Source organism: Gossypium arboreum, chromosome 6 (genome assembly GCF_025698485.1).
Source record: "Gossypium arboreum isolate Shixiya-1 chromosome 6, ASM2569848v2, whole genome shotgun sequence".
Classification (NCBI taxonomy): domain Eukaryota; kingdom Viridiplantae; phylum Streptophyta; class Magnoliopsida; order Malvales; family Malvaceae; genus Gossypium; species Gossypium arboreum.
This window is the reverse complement of record NC_069075.1, coordinates 117,893,797-117,911,637: the sequence shown is the minus strand read 5'-3', so window position 1 is coordinate 117,911,637 and position 17,841 is coordinate 117,893,797. Positions and strand designations below refer to the sequence as shown.

The 17,841-nt window shown below is 30.9% G+C and overlaps 1 non-coding gene across 1 annotated transcript; it reads left to right on the top strand.

Moving 5' to 3' along the window:
* The first annotated feature begins 285 nt into the window (after positions 1–285).
* Positions 286–392, top strand: LOC128294314 (small nucleolar RNA R71). The gene has a single exon (XR_008284627.1). It is a non-coding gene; the product is annotated as a small nucleolar RNA R71 (small nucleolar RNA).
* Positions 393–17,841: the final 17,449 nt, after the last annotated feature.

Below are 17,841 nucleotides of genomic sequence, written 5' to 3'. Positions count from 1 at the left end.
TTATTAGCAGCATTAGCGGCAAACTGCTTTAACATAAAGAAAATAGACGATACCTGAGCTGATAACGAAGTGAGAGCATCATCTTCATGAACTCCGGCTACACGTCTTCCTGAAGCTGTTCGATTTGTTGGTCATTGATAGTTGTTGCTCGCGATCCTTTCGATGATCTCATAAGCCTCATTATAAGACTTAGACAAAATTGCACCATTCGTAGAAGCATCTACCATCAATCTTGTATGTGCATTGAGACTATTATAGAATGTCTCCAGCTGGATACAATGAGGAACCCCATAATGAGGACACTTACGAAGTAACTCCTTGAATTGCTCCCAATCCTCATACAAACACTCTTCATCCAATTGTTGGAAAGTTATGATCTCGTTCCTCAACTTAGCATTTTTGTTAGGCGAGAAATACTTAACCAAAAATCTCTCTGCTAATTTTTTCCATGTAGATATAGAACTTGGTGGCAATGAATTGAGCCATGCTCATGCTCGATCTCGCAATGAGTACGGAAACAACTTCAAACTCAGTGCGTCTTCAGTCACACTAGCTATCTTGAATGAGTCACCACCTCTATAAACAATCGAAGGTGGAGATGTGGATCTTCCGTGGGCATACCACTAAATTGGCCCACCGTTTGTAGCATTTGAAACATTACTGGTTTCAATTTGAATTGGGTTGCCTCAATATCTGGCCTTCTAATTCCTACATTTAACTCATTGAAAAGTGGCACAACATATTGTCTGATGCATCGATCCCTATTATCAGCAATAAGGATAGGATTTCGTACATGTTCAGCTTCATTACCTTGGTCTTGATTTTGATTTCCAAGGCCCATCTCGTTCTGTCTCTGAGCTATTCATTCACGTCTTCTTTGTCTAAAAGTTCACTCAATTTCAGGGTCTACTAGGAGTAAATCGATAATTCGATCTATGCTCATAAACACCTAGAAAGAAAATTATAAAATTAAAAAGAATAAGTTAGTACTGTTAAAAATAACCAAATTGAAAATAAATAATTTCATAAAAAATGACTATGGCAACAGTTGACAATCAACGGCAATAGAGCCAAAAACTTGTAACGCTCAGGTTTGTGCAAGTGTACACAGTCGTTATCAAGTAATAAGTAAGTATCGAGTTATCGTCTCCACAGGGATTGTATTTGTGCTAAGTCACTTAATTTGTAAAAGTGTATTAACAATTTGATAAATAAAAGCAATATAATTGAGAAGTGATGAAAAATTAAGTATATGAAACTAAATGCAATAATCCCTAATGCGATTTATCCTAAGTATGCAAACTATATGAATGAGATAGATTTTAGCAGAATTAACACAATAAGTAACAATTATAACATAAATAAGCTAGGACAATACTTTAATTAAACTCAAATTATTATTAACATGCTTATCAATATTCGGAAAAACATTTCATGGCAACTCGATCTTTCATGAGTTTGGAAACCACGCTAGGTCCTTTCGAAATCCAAAATCCTTTTCTTAGTAAATACGCATTTTACTGATCCTCATTTACTAAGGGTTTCTTGGTATTCGTGCGAGGTAACAGGGACGTGTTAGGTTTGAAATAGTCTAATCACACAAATCTAAAAACTATGCAGATAACAGAGCCTGGTTAGGGTTGTTACGCAACCTGCAATTTAATCGGGTTAGGATCTAAATTGAGCATGCACATTTCAATTACGCGTCCATTAGCTGTCGTCTGGTTAGGATCGCTTAGCTAATTCAGGTGCATTTCAATTACGTATGAACAAAATACAGACTTGATTTTAATTGAAAACATGATCGATTGAGGCACAAACATTATAAACATGAATCAAATAATTATTATTAAATCAAAGCAATCATCCTAGCTTAAATAAAATTAAGCTATCATTGTTGTAAACAAGAACAAAGAACACATAGCAAACAATTTTTGAATTAAATTAAAGTAAGAAAAATTAAACCCAATTCAGAGTGGCTGTCTGATAAATGCCAAATTATACATATCTACACCCCAAATACTTACCATATTTATGGATGTTTATTACTAGATTTGTGGATTTTGGTGCTCTTAATCCGATTATTTCATGTTTTGTACTCAGGAAAGCACCAAGAGTCGAAAGGAGCCAAAAACGAGCTAAAAAGGGATAAAAACGGACCAAATCGAGAAGATGACACGGCCTAAGCCTTGCCACATGGGCATCTCACACGCCCGTGGCCTTCGGGTGTGTCGACCAAGGTTTTCACGATTCACACGGCCTGCCCATTGAGGCCACACGGCCGTGTGCAATTTAACGAATCGAACACGGCCTGGTAATCACGTTACACGGTCGTGGCACACGGGCATGTCCCTTTTTCAAAGAGTTGTATTTTACATGGAAAAAGGTACTTAGAGAGGAAGAAAGCCAATCCAAAGCTTACATAAACACCCTAAGTGTGACCTAGAAGGAGGTCGCTCTTTCCAGAACTTTTCTAGAATACAGAACCACACGCCAGGAATTACTTGAAGGAAGTCAGACGATCCATCTCAAAAGCCGGAGCTACTCTAAGACTGAAGATCTCTCTCAGAATTCCTTCAGGGGTTTTAGAGTTTTCTTCATGTTTTGTTATTTTTATACTTTTGAGATGTACTCTTATTTTATTATGAACTAAACCCCTTAGATACCTAAAGGAGATAAAACCTATGATGGATCTTGTTATTATTATCTGAACTGTATGATAAATACTTGATTTGTTCTTAATTATGTGTTCTTAATGCTTGAGTTAATATTCCAGGTATTAATTCATGATTTGATGTGCTTATGCAGAGGAGGAATATACCTTACCAAAGAGTAGATTTGACATAATTAAGTGGAGTTGATCGAATGCCTAGAAATAGGGTTACGAGATTTTGCCAGATTAGGGTGAAACCTAATAAGGGGATCCATAGATCGAGTTAATGCAACCCTAGAGTGTTAATTAGAGAAAAGTCTTGGTTATTCAATCTAGGGATTAGATGTTATTAGTCTTGAATAGGGATAATAACTTAACTTAGGGATCTCTACGGAACAAGTCAAGTGAATAAATCGTCCAGTTCAGAGTCAGATAACAAGTGAAATCTAGGTGGATTCCTCCTTAGGTGTCATCTTTATCAATTTCTTTTCTTCAAGTCTTTTTCCAAATTTTCTCTTTGCTTTACTTAAATTAGTTAATTAGTTTAGATAATTAGTTTAATAAACAAACCCTTTTATTTCTAGGTTAGATAATAAAAAGATAGTTATTACTAGTACTTTTGGTTCCCTTGGGTACGATATCCCGGTCTTGCCATTACTATACTATTGTTCGATAGGTGCGCTTGCCTTTTCATCGTGATAATAGTTAGTCTAGGTTTGATCTTCATTATAAATATTTATTACTTATTACGAATCACGTGATCACTGTCACCCAAGACTCTGACTGATGAGGGCTCCTTCATTCCTTCGCTTTGCTCCTTTGCTGATAGCTCTCCGAGATGGCCGACCAAGGGTTCTTTAAGAGGCTAATTTGTTCAAAATCTTTATACAAAGATGATGATAGGCGTGAGGGGAAAGAAAGCTAAGAGAATTGAGAGATGAGAGAATGATGAATGAGTACGGGATGAATGAGGGATGAGGGATGATTAAAAAAGTGAGAAAGGGGCTCTTATTTATAGGTGAGGCATGGGAGCTAGTTTGCTAAAAATAGGAGTGTCCATCTTTCAAAACTCCTTCCAAGGGTGGCCGACCATGAATTGAGGGAATGTGGTTGATTTTGCTTGATTCTTGGTCAATTTGAGTGCCATAACAACTCAGGACTATGACTCGGTCACTAGCAAATCTTTGGGCAAATCTCTAATTTCTTCAACTCTTCAAAGACCTTGTGTAATTAAACCAAAAGATGGTTTATGAACCTCTATATTCATCCAAATTTTGGGTTGACTTGCCCCTCCATTTGGATGGTTTTATAATCAAATTAAAGCTTTCAGACCTGTCCAAAAATAAATCAATAAGTTAGAGAAACAAAGAATTAAATTTTTCCAACTTAATTAAAATAATTAAAACCCAAATTATTAATGAAATATTTTAAAATGAATTATTAAATATAATTTTATATTTTGTTATTTAATTTAATCATGCATGACCCATTTTATGTCATAAAAATATAATATGCTCAATTTAATATAAAATAAGCTATTTTATGCATGAAAACTATATAATAAAACATAAAGTCACATTTTAATAATTTCTATGTCCTGTTTCCATATTTTCGCATATTTCATTAATTTATTAAACAATTACTTGGTTTTAACAACAAATTTAAGTAAAAAGGTTATAATTTATATAAGAAAAATCCTATATATTTTTCAGTTTACACATGTTTAGTAAGTTCGTATAACAAAAACTAAACTTACTAATCCCGTTTATTAAATCTAAGCATACAATATCATGTTTTCCATCCATTTGGCATAATTTCCTAAACACATGCATTCAATCAAATGTTAGTCACAAAATATATATATACATCAAGTAAGGATAGATGAGTTCATCATGCAATACTCTTTCAAGACATTATCATTTCATCTCATAATACTCATGTCATGTCAAGAGTTGTGTTTGTTGAATCATTGAAATCCCAATGGATGTTCAAGTGGTACACTCGAGGTGTACGATTCAATAACCCATTAATTATTTTTCAAGAGTACCCATTAGGGCACTTAATCAAGGAACACAGACTCGAGCCACATGACATATAACAAGATTACCAGTCTAGGCTAAATCTTTTATATAACTTATGCTTAGAAAAGCTCAATTAATATTACCAGTCTAAGCTAAATCTTTTATATAACATATGCTCAAAAGAGCTCAATTAGGATTATCAGTCTAGGCTAAATCCTAAATGTAACATATACTCGAGAGATATTGTATCAGGATTACCCGTCCGGGCTAAATCCTTCCTATAATGAGGTCAATATGATTACTCGTCCGAGCTAATTTCCGTCAGCAGCAAATGCAGGACCTCATTCATTTCGGAAAAGCACATATGTTTATTGAAATTCAATATTCAATCGGGACATAACCCTTTTTCACCATTTTCAATCATGTATTAATTTCTTATATTGTAACATCCAAGTAAAAAACATTTCATACAATCACAACATTTAATTTAACATAATTACATACTCGATTAAGTTATACAAACTTACATCAACACTTGTTCGCATAAGTAATCTACTAATCCGAAACCTTTTCTTTTCCTCAATCTAACCTAGAATGTGAGTTATCCGAATCTGGACTCAATTTACGTCCTAGTAAAAATTACCATTTTGCCCCTAACTTTTCCATAAATTTTAAATTCGTCCCTAGGCTCGGAAAATGAAACTTGTGCAATTTACTCCCTATTCCAAGCCTAACCAAAATCTCATTAAAAAATTTACAGCACATGTATTCATAATAATTTAGTATTTTTCTTTAATTTCACCATTTTACATTTTAGTCCCTAAATCATGTTTCCATCAAAAATCACTTTGTAAAAGTTGTTTATCTATCAACAACCTTTCATTTTCTACCATAAATTTCTAATTTTTAGCATATTCATCCATAACCCAAATTTCATACCTTGATAACTTTTTAAATTAATCCCCCAAATAGATAAATTAAGCTATCCCGGTTTCAAAAATATCAAAATTACTAAAAACGGGACAAGGAAACTTACCCAATTAAGCCATGAAAGTTTTTTCTCTCTCTCCTAGGGTTTCCATGTATTTTAGGTTGAAAAATATGAGAAAATAAGATGATATTTTCTTTTCATCTTTTAATTAATTAAATATTTTTCAAATTCCAATTTAGTTATTGCCCTTTTTCTAAATTTCCATGGATGAGTCACCAAAAATCTACATACTTTTCTTTAATGGTCTAATAACCATATAAGGACCTCTAGTTTTGAATTCCATAGCTATTTTAATCCTTACAGCTACTAGAATTTAACTTTCACATTTTATGCGATTTAGTCCTTCTCGTAATTAAACACTTAATCGATAAAATTTTCATATCAAAATTTTCACACGACATGTCTATCATAATACTGACCATATAATAAAAAAATAAACTTTATTTCAGGATCGAATTTGTGGTCCTGAAACTACTGTTCTGATTTTATTGAAAAATGGGTTGTTACACTGTTCTTCAGACTTTACCAACACATGCAATGGTGTGCTTTCTTTTGCCCAAGTAGTTTTGCAAAGAGATTGAAGCTTAATGGCTCCATTTTGGTGGCAGAAGTCTACTAAGAAAAAGGGAATTGGTGTACATGGTTTTCACGGTGTGAGTTGAAAGGGGATGGTGTGATGGGATTTAGAGATTTATCATTTTAATATATCTCTCCATGGAAAACTGGGTTGGCATCTGTTAATGCACCCAAAAAATTTAGTAGGGTGATTATTAAAGGTAAGCATTACCTGAATACAGGGTTCCTAAATGCATCATTGGGCTAAAACCCGTCTTTGATCTGGTGAAGTATATGGAGTGCACATGGGCTTTTAGAGCTAAGCCTCAGATGGAAGGTAGGCACAAGTAGAATCTTTAGCAATGATTCACAGTTTACAATTTGCTTTTGAGTTGGCTTTCCTGTTGGTCATTTTGGAAAGAGATTCAAGATTGCTAATCCAAAAGTTAACAACAAATTCGGAGGATTTATCAGATATCAATGCACTTATCTGGGAGGCGAAGAAGTTTTCAAAGTTGTTTGTCGTCTGTCAATTCAACTACATCGTGAGATCAGGTAACAAGGTTGCACATGCAGTGGCTCAGGATGGTTTAACGAGAGTGGAATATTGTTTTTGGATGGGGGAGGCATTACTGTTGGTTGTTGCTTTCATCGATGAGGATAGAAGATTGCTTGACCCACCCTAGCCCGGACCGTGGGATGTTTTGATTTGGGGAATTTATTCAATCAGTGTTCCCCCATCTTTTATCCTTAAGTGCTTACTCGTCGTCGTCCTTGCTATTTTCACTTTATGGTTAACGCTAATTAGGGTCTCTGTGTGTGAGGCCTCTGTTTATTTTGATTTATGTTTTTGAACTTTCTTTTTGTGTTTTTGATTGCTTTCATGGACTGTGTCCTTCAGGTTCTAGTTTCAATAAAGCAACCGGCTTTTCATTCAAAAAAAATTTAGAGTCTTAATTTTGTATTTAACCGAGTCTTAAAATATGTTCAATTTTATTAACTTAATTCATATAAAAATAAATTTCCAAGTTATATATGGTATATTTCTACAAATAAAGCATTTTTATATTATTGTTTAATAACAACATTTAATTAATATTATTTTTGTTTTAATAGATGCTGAAAATAAACTTGATATGAGAAGGATAAATCGGACTTCCTAAGGCAATTCCATCATCATCTCCTTGTCCATTCTTTTAATACATAATTTTGTAAATTAAAGTAAAATATATGGTATATATTTAATAATTAGGAGTAGGGATAAGATTGTTAGGTAGGGATTTATCCTAATCTTTCATGCTATAATATTAATGTTCTTGTCACTAGATCAAAAGAATTTTGGATATATACCATATGTTTAAATAATGTATTTTATCTTATATATTTTAATCAAAATATGTGTTATCATATATTTAATGCAAATTAAATAAATATATCAAGATAAATAACTATCAATTTTTCACTAAACATATATAAAGTAATATATATGTATGGGGAAGATTCACTTATATCGATGTAAAACTTAAGTGGTTTTACACACTTTAATAATTTTTATATGATTAATATTTTAATAATCCTACTGTCATATTCCATGCTCCATTCATGAAGATCATGCATATCAAGTTTGACATAAATTAAAATTTCTAACTGTTCATTTTATGTAAAAAAGCTTTCAATTGTTAAATATATATTAAAATATACAATATTTTAAATCAATATGATAGAGATATCGGATCGATTAAAAATATTTCATGCATGACAAGTACAAATATATTAATAAACTCAATAGTTGGATTGTTAAAATATTAATCATATAAAAAGTTACGGAAAGTTTACACCAATTGCATACATATGAATATATATGATGCAAATTAAAATTAATAAATGTTACCGTAAATTTGTAATAAATCATATATACTAAATGATGTTAAAATAATATTTACATTTATTATTTATTATAATCAAGTTTATTCAAGATTATGTATTAGAAAATTACTTTATTTATTTATTTAAAATTGCAAAATATAATTTTTAATATGTATTACTTAAATTTTAATTTAATTTAAATGAGATATCTAAAAGTAAATCTAGTTTTTTTAATATATACTAATTAAATTTGTAATGTTTAGTTAAAACTACAAAATATAGTTTTTAGTATATATTAGTTAAACATTTAAATATATAAAATACATATAAAAATATGAGTTTAGAGAAACTATTGAATTGGTAAAAATATCTTTTATTGTTCATTATATTACTAAATTATATTAAAATAATAAATCATCAATACATTCCTAATTATTATTTAATAATAAAAATGATATTATTTTATAATTAATTTAATATAATTAGATAAATTAAAAATAATAAACATATACGTAAATATTGCATATATTATTAATTATTTTTCATAATAACAAAAGTAATTTAATTTTGTATTTTTTAAAGTTATAGTCACTTAACTAGTTTTATTCTTTTATATAAACTAAACAAAAGATATACTTTTAAGTATTATTTAATAATTTTATTTTATCACAAAAAGTAATTTATTATTATTGATTTATTTATTTTTATTTGGTATAAAATTATTTGTTCTCATCTGTTTTATAGTCCGAGCATAGTTCTTTTCGGGGTGAAGGTGAGTATTCAAGTAAAAAAATCTCAAAAAATATTTGATTTTTAGTGAAGAGAAAAAGATCGATTTTCATAATATTTTTCTTAAAATTGAGAAAAAAGGGGTCAAAGTGAGAAAACCAAAACATATATTTGATTTTCTATAGAGTTGCCCATGGGTCGTGCCACTTGATCAGGCTCAAAAGTTTGCCTGAAAATTGGGAGGGTTAAGACAAAAATATAGGCCCGAAATATGAGTTTGGACAAAAATGAGGCCTAACGGGCCAGGCCTCAGGTAAGTTTTTTTTGTCCTAGGCTCGACTCGAATACCTTAATAAAGTATCTGTACCTTTCACAAAAGTATTGATACCCTACCTAGTATCGATACTGTTTTAAGTTTCGATGTTTTGAAAATTAAAGAAAATTTGTCTGAGTATCGATACCTTCCCCAATGTATCGATACTTGCTAGGTAACGATATATTTCCTACTGTATAGATACTATAGGCTTTAATACGAGCTGGGTCGGTCCAGACCCGAGTTTAGTATATACAATCTGCGATGGGTTTGGGCAAAAATTTGGATCCATTTTTCGAGTTGAGTAAGACCTAAAATTTTGTTAGGACCCAACCCAGTTCATGAACAACTCTAATTTTCTATATGCATTTTTAGGTATTTCACTTTCGTTTACCTTTTTTTAGATTTTTTTGTGTTTGATTTGTCCTTATTTTTATTTTGATTGTTAGGTTTAGTTGGAAATAGATTGAATTTTTTTAGTAGTTTTCTAAAGATCTCTAGCTTTATATTGCTTATATTTGAAGTCAAAATGCAATTAATTGTACTATAAAACAAACAAGAATCCATATTGATAAAATATGGTGATGAGGATGATATCATTGAAGAAGAATATCAAGATTAAGAACATTAAAATATTTTTGTAACATTATTAGTATTTATTTTTAAGTTGAATATTATTTTATTGTTAATATAATTTCATTTTAATTGTTTTTATGAATTTGAATTTTGTAATATTAATTAATTTTATATTTTAATTTAGACATTGTTTGAAATTAAAACCTTTGAAAACCCATAATAATAATAAAAAAAACAAAGGATAGAATTGGTGAAATTTGTCACTATTATAATATTTTAAATATTAATAAGTTAATATGATTTAATTATATTTAAAATTCAAATAAAATCATTTTACATTAATTACGGTAATTAAAATACAATATTTAAAAATTTTATTAAAAATTAAACATTTAAATTACATACAATGCATGTAAATTTAGAAATTTGTATTTTTAATCATTTAAGCCATCCGTTTAATTTTTGTTTTTCTAGTCGTAGAACTTGTATTTTCTTGTCAAATCACCCAAAATAGATAGAAAAGTTAACGTTTGTTAACTTTTCAATGTGACATACACGTAGGTTGTCATGTGGATGATATGTTAATATTTAATTAAAATTTTAAATTTTAAATAATATTAAAATATTAAAATTATAATTTTATAATTTTATAATCTTATAATTTTCATATTTTTAATAATTTTAATGATTTTTAATTTTAAAATCAATTTTATATTTTTTGAATTTTTAAAATTTTAAAATTTAATTATATACTAACATGTCTATGTAACAAAAATACTTTTTCCTTTTTTTCGGATAAAAATTGTAACACTCCAAAATATAGAGGGTTAATTGTAAAAATAACTAAGTAAATGATTAGGCTTGATAATTAAGTGTTTGATATACTCTTTAGAGGTCTTAGGTTCAAGTCATACTTCTTCCAATTTTTTTTATTTTTATTTTTCAGCAACCTATGATCAAAACCATACTTGAATATATATTAAGTTTGGGTAGCAACCTAATGGTTAAACATTATTTCTTTCTCCCTTAAATCCTAAATTCAAGTCATGTCACCCTCCCTCATTTCCCTTTCTATTTTTGGCAAAAAAGGTAAATTACCTTGCAACCCCTTAAAAGTTTGAAAACTTAGCTATTTAGTCTATTTTCCTAATTACATTAGGATTTTGATTTATTTATTTCATTCTAATTATAATTTCTCCCTCTATTCTCTATATATATCTTCATCTTTTTTTTTCTCCCCATCTTTTTTTCATCATATTTCATATTATTTTTTTATTGAAAATTATTTCTTTGCTTACCCCGAATCAAAATCAATCTTTGTTTAAACATTTTCCTACCAGTTGTCAAACTCATCACTTAGAGCCTTCGTACCTTCATAAAAAATTCGGTAGGTTTAACTATTTCAATTAGTAGAACTCGAAGATTTTGAAATAACATTGATCCATGTTAATCTTTCAATTTGATTTCGATCTTTTGCGATTCTTGCCAAAATCTTCCATTAATCTTGATCGATTCTTGAAAATAAATGTTAACCTGTGTATAAATATCATTTGAAAGACCCATTTTAGGTACCCTGGATCAGATTTGAGCAAGAGGGACGTCACTCGGTCTCTCGGTGAAAGGTGTACGTTATTTTACAAGTAAATAGAGGAAAATCATGCCTAAGATAGGGCCACACGGCTGGCCACACAGGTGTGTGGGCCACCTATGCAGACCTGTAACAACCCGTTTTTAGGGTTAATCAGAACAGTGGTTTCGGGGCCACTAAATCCGATGAGTAGGTTTGTAAATATTATATTTAATATTTATGAGTTAATTGTGAGTTTAAAAAAGGTTTTTGATATTGTGATTTTTGTTTTATAAGCGATTTATTAAGCTCAAGTGGTATGACCTTAAGGTCAAGTGGGTTTAGAAAATGAGGTATCGAGACCTCATTTCTATAAACCGAGTCGTAAATATTTTTATAAATATTTACGGAGTGGCAATAAGATGATATTAAAGTTTCGTTGAAAAATTTTATTGTTTTGATAGTTAATTAAGCAAAAATGACTAAATTGCGCAAAGCGTAAAAGTTGTGTTCTATAAGTTAAAGATATTAAATAGCTATGGAATTAAATAGTGGGAGTCCTTAAGTGGTAATTATTCCATAATTGTTGATAGTGGAATTCCATGGCTTGGTATAATGGAAATTATTAATGTATATTAAGGTTAAATATGGTATTTGGTAATTATAATAAAATAAAATAAAACAAAAGCCAAATTACATGCTATCATCTTCATCAATAGCGAATGTGAGAAAGAAAATAAGGTTCTCAAAGCTTTGAAGGTTCGCCATGGTTGTTCATGCATGTAAGTCCATGTCGTCTCGGTTTTAATAATTTTACGTTTTTGAGATCGTTGCTTCGTAATCTAGCTGGCCCGTACCTCTAATTTTAAAATTGTTAAAGTATTTGGATGATGCCATTATTGAATGTTTGAGTATCTTGTTGTTTGATGATGAGTAATAAATCTTTGATGTTTGATTTTCATGATTGATTAAGTGATTTTTGATAAAAATGTGTATTAAGGACTAAATTTAGAAATTTGTAAATTGAGGGGTCAAAACGTGAAATAAATAAAAGAAATGGGTTGCTAGAGACCTAAGGTAAATTCGGCCTAACATGGGTTTGATGAAATTTTGAGTAATTTGTGTTATTTTGAAATAGGGATTAAATTGTAAAAATGTGAAATGTTAGGGGATAAAATGCAAAATGCCCAAATTATGTGTCTTTAGACAAAATTTAATGAAATGTTGAATAAGTGAGTTAATTTTGATATTAATTAGATTGGCAAAAGTAGAATTCGGATTTGGATCGGGGGGAAAATCAAAATGGTCGATTAGTCGTCTCGTTCCGATTATCGTCTTCCGAGGTAAGTCCTTAAGTAATTATATTTGATTTGCTGCGCGCTTAAGATTATATAATATGATAAGTAATTATTTGACGTTTACAAGTTTGATTTGCAATAAGTATATTGAATTTCGCTATAAAGCCGAATATGAAATGGATGATTTATGTATATAATGTGGCCGAATGACTATTAAGTGATGATGTGAAAGTGTGTAATATGTGTATACAATTTTATTGTACTTGTTTGTATAAAGTCGAAGGTGAATTGAATGGTATATATGTGGTGACAGAATAGCTATTATGAAACAAAGTCAAAGAATGGGATATTTGTATAATAGATGAATTGTGACTATTGTTCCTACTTGATCGAGGTTGTGTGTGAAATAATTTGTGAATATGGCATATAGTCGAATGGTTATTAAAAGTGAAACCAGGATAATGAAAAGATTATGTGTTCCTTGTGTATGATTATTGAACCGAAGTTAAAAGGTAGGTGTACATTTTGTGCTTATATTCGAATGAAGCAATTAAATTGTTAATGTGAAATATTATGTGAAATGCGTTAACATGTGAATAAATATGCAAGACACTAGAAATGTACCGGGCTAAAGTCCCGCAGGCTTCGTGCTGGAAATGTATCCGGGCTAAAGTCCCACAGGCTTCGTGCTGGAAATATATCCGGGCCAAAGTCCCGCAGGCTTCGTGCTGGAAATGTATCCGGGCTAAAGTCCCGCAGGCTTCATGCTGGAAATATATCAGGGCCAAAGTCCCGAGCTTCGTCTTTGAAATGTATCCGGCTAAAGTCCCGAGCTTCGTCTTTGAAATGTATCCGGGCCAAAGTCCCGCAGGCTTCGTGCTGGAAATGTATCCGGGTTAAAGTCCCGCAGGCTTTGTGCCGATAATATAATTTTGGGTTTTATACCTAGTAGGCCAAGTGCCGATGAATTTGATAAAAGTATACAATTACAAGATCCTACACTAAGTTGACAAATTGAAAGTGCATTACATATTAAGTTGGCCAGGTAGGTATCATGTACTCGTATGCGATTTTGATTTGAATTAAATTATAAATATATATAAAGTGATGCATCTGTGAATAAGTGTTATGACTATAAATGTGATTGTGATATATTCGGTAAATATGTGAAGTTATGTGAAGTGATTCTATGTTTATATTCAAATATAAACACTTGGTTCTTGTGGAAAGGTTTGTGGAAGTATATGATTTTATTTTTAGGTGATTACGATCTTGGAAAATTAAATGTGAATATGATATTGTATTTCATTCGTTTCAATTGAACTAAAGCTGATAGTGAAGCATTTTAATGCCTATGTTATATGAGTTCGATCTTGAATGACATGATATACATATTTAGATAATTTGAATGCAAGGAATGTGTGAAAGAGCAAATTTGTAATAAATCTGCTTGGGACAGCAACTGTAGCGTGATTTTGGAAAATCACCATAAATTGTGGAAATTGAATTAGAAGCTGTATAAATTATGAAATTAAATCTTAATGAGTCTAGTTTCTTATAAAAGAAACCGTGTAAGCAAAAGAATTTTAGATAATGAGATATTTGAAGTGGAGTGAGACAGAGTCAAAATGACTTTGAATTCCCCTATTCTGTCTTTAGAAAATCGTTATAAATTTTACAATGATGATTATAAGATAAAATTTATATTCTTAAACTCCTTAATGAGTCTAGTTTCAAATTAAGTAAACGATAACATATTTCGAATTCTGTGTAATGAGAAAATTGATTTGTAGTGAAGAGTGGTGAGAATAGTCAAACAGTGAAACAGGGGAAACTTCAATAAAAATCTGGTATTGATTGGTCAAACCAAAAATTCTGAAAATTTTATGGATGGAAGATATATAAGTCTATTTTCATGAAGAATTAACGGCACTTTATTTGGAGTTTCTTATCTCCAGTTATAAATAATTTAGTGACTATTGCTCAGGAAAACAGCTTGTAATGAATTTGTGATTTTGTTGCAAACATGGTTAAAACTAGTTAATGAGATACTTTTCGAGTTCTTATGATCTTATTTGTGATTTCAATATTTGGTTTTAATTGAGTTCAGATTCAAGTGAGGTGAATTTGCTAAATATGCATTATGTTCATGGATACTTGGCCGAAATGGCAATTACCTAGGAATGATTTCTTGAAAATTTGAAATAATCGATCTATAAGTAAATTAATTGTTTGCATTGCTTAAAACTTACTAAGCATTGAAGCTTACTCCGTGTTCTCTTTTCCATTCCTTATAGGTTTATCCTTTAGTTCGAGTTGGAAGAGCCGGAGATATCATCACACTACCGAGTCATTATGTGAGTTGAGAAGATGGTATATCATCATGATTTAAGGCATGTATAGGATAGACTATAGGTAGAATGATATTTTGACTTTGTATACATTATAGCCATGCGAAGATGGCTCGCTTATTTTGTTTAGAGAAGCCTTATAATTGAACTAATGTGTTGAAATGTTTTAGTTATAACTTGATAGTAGTTAATTTGTTATTAGATATTCGGTTATGTTTTGATAGTTAGTCATTTTGGAAATTTATAAGAGCTCTTCTGAAAAAATCAATGAGACAGGTTGCATTGTTGATAATTTATGTCTGGTAAATATCTTTAACCTTATAGAAATTTTGTTCAGTCAAGTAATACCTCATAACCTTATTCCGGCAACGGATACGGGTTAGGAGTGTTACATTTAGTGGTATCAGAGCTATGGTTTAGTCGATTCTCGGACTAACCTAGCGTATGTGAGTCTATCTATACATGCCATATTACTACTCGTGATAGTGTGACATCTCCCGGCTCTAACGAAATTATTTTGTAAGACAGATATACTTTCCAACCGAGCTAATTCTGATAGTACATAATGTTATACTCAGACGTTTGAGTGAAAATGTGTTGGTGATGAGTTGAAACTCATAAAAGGTATGAATCAGAATGCATGATATTCTGCTATTGATAAATGTTATAATTATATGAGTATATGAGTTGTGATGTTGGGTAAATGATGGTTGTATGAATATTTTGACTTAGAATTTATGATTTGATTTAGCGTATAAGCTATGTGTTAAGTACCAAGTGATAATAAGTAAATGATTGCTAGATGTTTGAGAATGCAGAATTAGTAATGAACTATTCGTTCATAATAGTATGTGTGATGTGCATGCTTACGTAAGTGTTAAAATTGCTGGCTTTACAACCCTCACCCCCTCATCGGTAAAGCATTGTAATGAGATCCGTACTATATGGATTAAATACGCTTACGAGTGTGAAAATTACAGAGTTTCGTGGTTGAAAGATTAGTATTGTGATCATATAAGAGAATGAGTCCGCAAGTGAAGACAGTAACAGAAAAGATATTGGATCATGTTGAAGACCATTCGTTATATGCCAATTCACTGTTAAAGAAGAAGTTGAATTCGATGAGATGAAAGTATTCAGGTATGATGTCTAAAGAACGTATTAACTGGAAGTTTTTCTAAATTGATTTCTGTTAGTAATGGGATATTGTGAAATCAGTGATGATAGAATTAGACAGTAGGATAATGTTTGAATTGAAATGATAGCTGAGTGCAGTGGTTATAGTCGGGTAATTACTACGTTTTCTTCTGGGCAAATGATTATAGTCTTTGGGGTTCTGAGCGAGAATCTTTATGTGTTTTACGATCGACAATCATGTGATTAATCTTATCAAATGATGAGTAGTTATTGGCTGAGCTAGAGACTAAATTGATGTTTAATCAGCAAATTTGTGAGGCTAAGAGGTCATCGTTGAATTACAAGTTAAAAAGGGTACAACGTAAATTGATTTCGATTTAGAATTTGATTGAACCGACAATCATTCGTTGTGTCGAGATAGAGTTCGCGTATTGAGAAATCCGAGATTTTACAACAATTGTGACATCTAGCACGATGGTGATTATCTTTCCGTCGGGGAGTACTAAAAGAGTACCGCTTTTATTGTTCAAATGGAGACACGAGGATTATATTGTGTTACTAAAATAAACTCTTGTGAGCTTTGGGTATGGAGTTACTTTGTCACACTTGTGTTCTAGAACTTGAAAGCAACCGAGAAAGACATTTATTATTGGTTAAGTTTCCGTATAATAATAATGGTTATGAGATGAATGTTAAGATAGCATTGTATGAGAGAGGTATGGTTGCAATTACTGAACTTTGTTGTATTGAATTGAATTTTGATAAAAAGAATTTCGGGGTTGATGTGATTGGAAAGAGTGAGGGGAAATAAAAGTAATTCGTGACCATCTAAAAGCAGTTTCAGATTGGCAGAAAATATATGTGGGCTTGATGTACAAAAGCATTGAATTTTCGATTAGAAAATTGAGTATTTGTGAAAGTATTATAGTGGGAGTCGAATTTTTCGATTTAGCTATAAAGAGAAGTTGAGTTCGCAATTCATCGGATTGAATGAGATTATTAGTAGAACTTGGGAAGACCCGTAATGTGTTTCTTATATATATGATGTGATGATACAAATAAGATCCTTTATCTATAGTATCTCTTACAGAAGTAGAAACTCAGCTTATTATGATGTATAGCAAAGAGCAGATCATAATCTTAGCTCATGAGATTGAAAAGTTGAGAAATCTGAGGCTAGGTGAGAAATTGATGAGCCTTGTGAAAGTAAATCTAATTTATTTCCTGGTAAGCTTTTCGAGGACGAAAATCCCTAAGGGGGGAGAGTTGTAACAACCCATTTTTAGGGTTAATCAGAACAGTGGTTTCGGGGCCACTAAATCCGATGAGTAGGTTTGTAAATATTATATTTAATATTTATGAGTTAATTGTGAGTTTAAAAAAGGTTTTTGATATTGTGATTTTTGTTTTATAAGCGATTTATTAAGCTCAAGTGGTATGACCTTAAGGTCAAGTGGGTTTAGAAAATGAGGTATCGAGACCTCATTTCTATAAACCGAGTCGTAAATATTTTATAAATATTTACGAGTGGCAATAAGATGATATTAAAGTTTCGTTGAAAAATTTTATTGTTTTGATAGTTAATTAAGCAAAATGACTAAATTAGCAAAGCGTAAAAGTTGTGTTCTATAAGTTAAAGATATTAAATAGCTATGGAATTAAATAGTGGGAGTCCTTAAGTGGTAATTATTCCATAATTGTTGATAGTGGAATTCCATGGCTTGGTATAATGGAAATTATTAATGTATATTAAGGTTAAATATGGTATTTGGTAATTATAATAA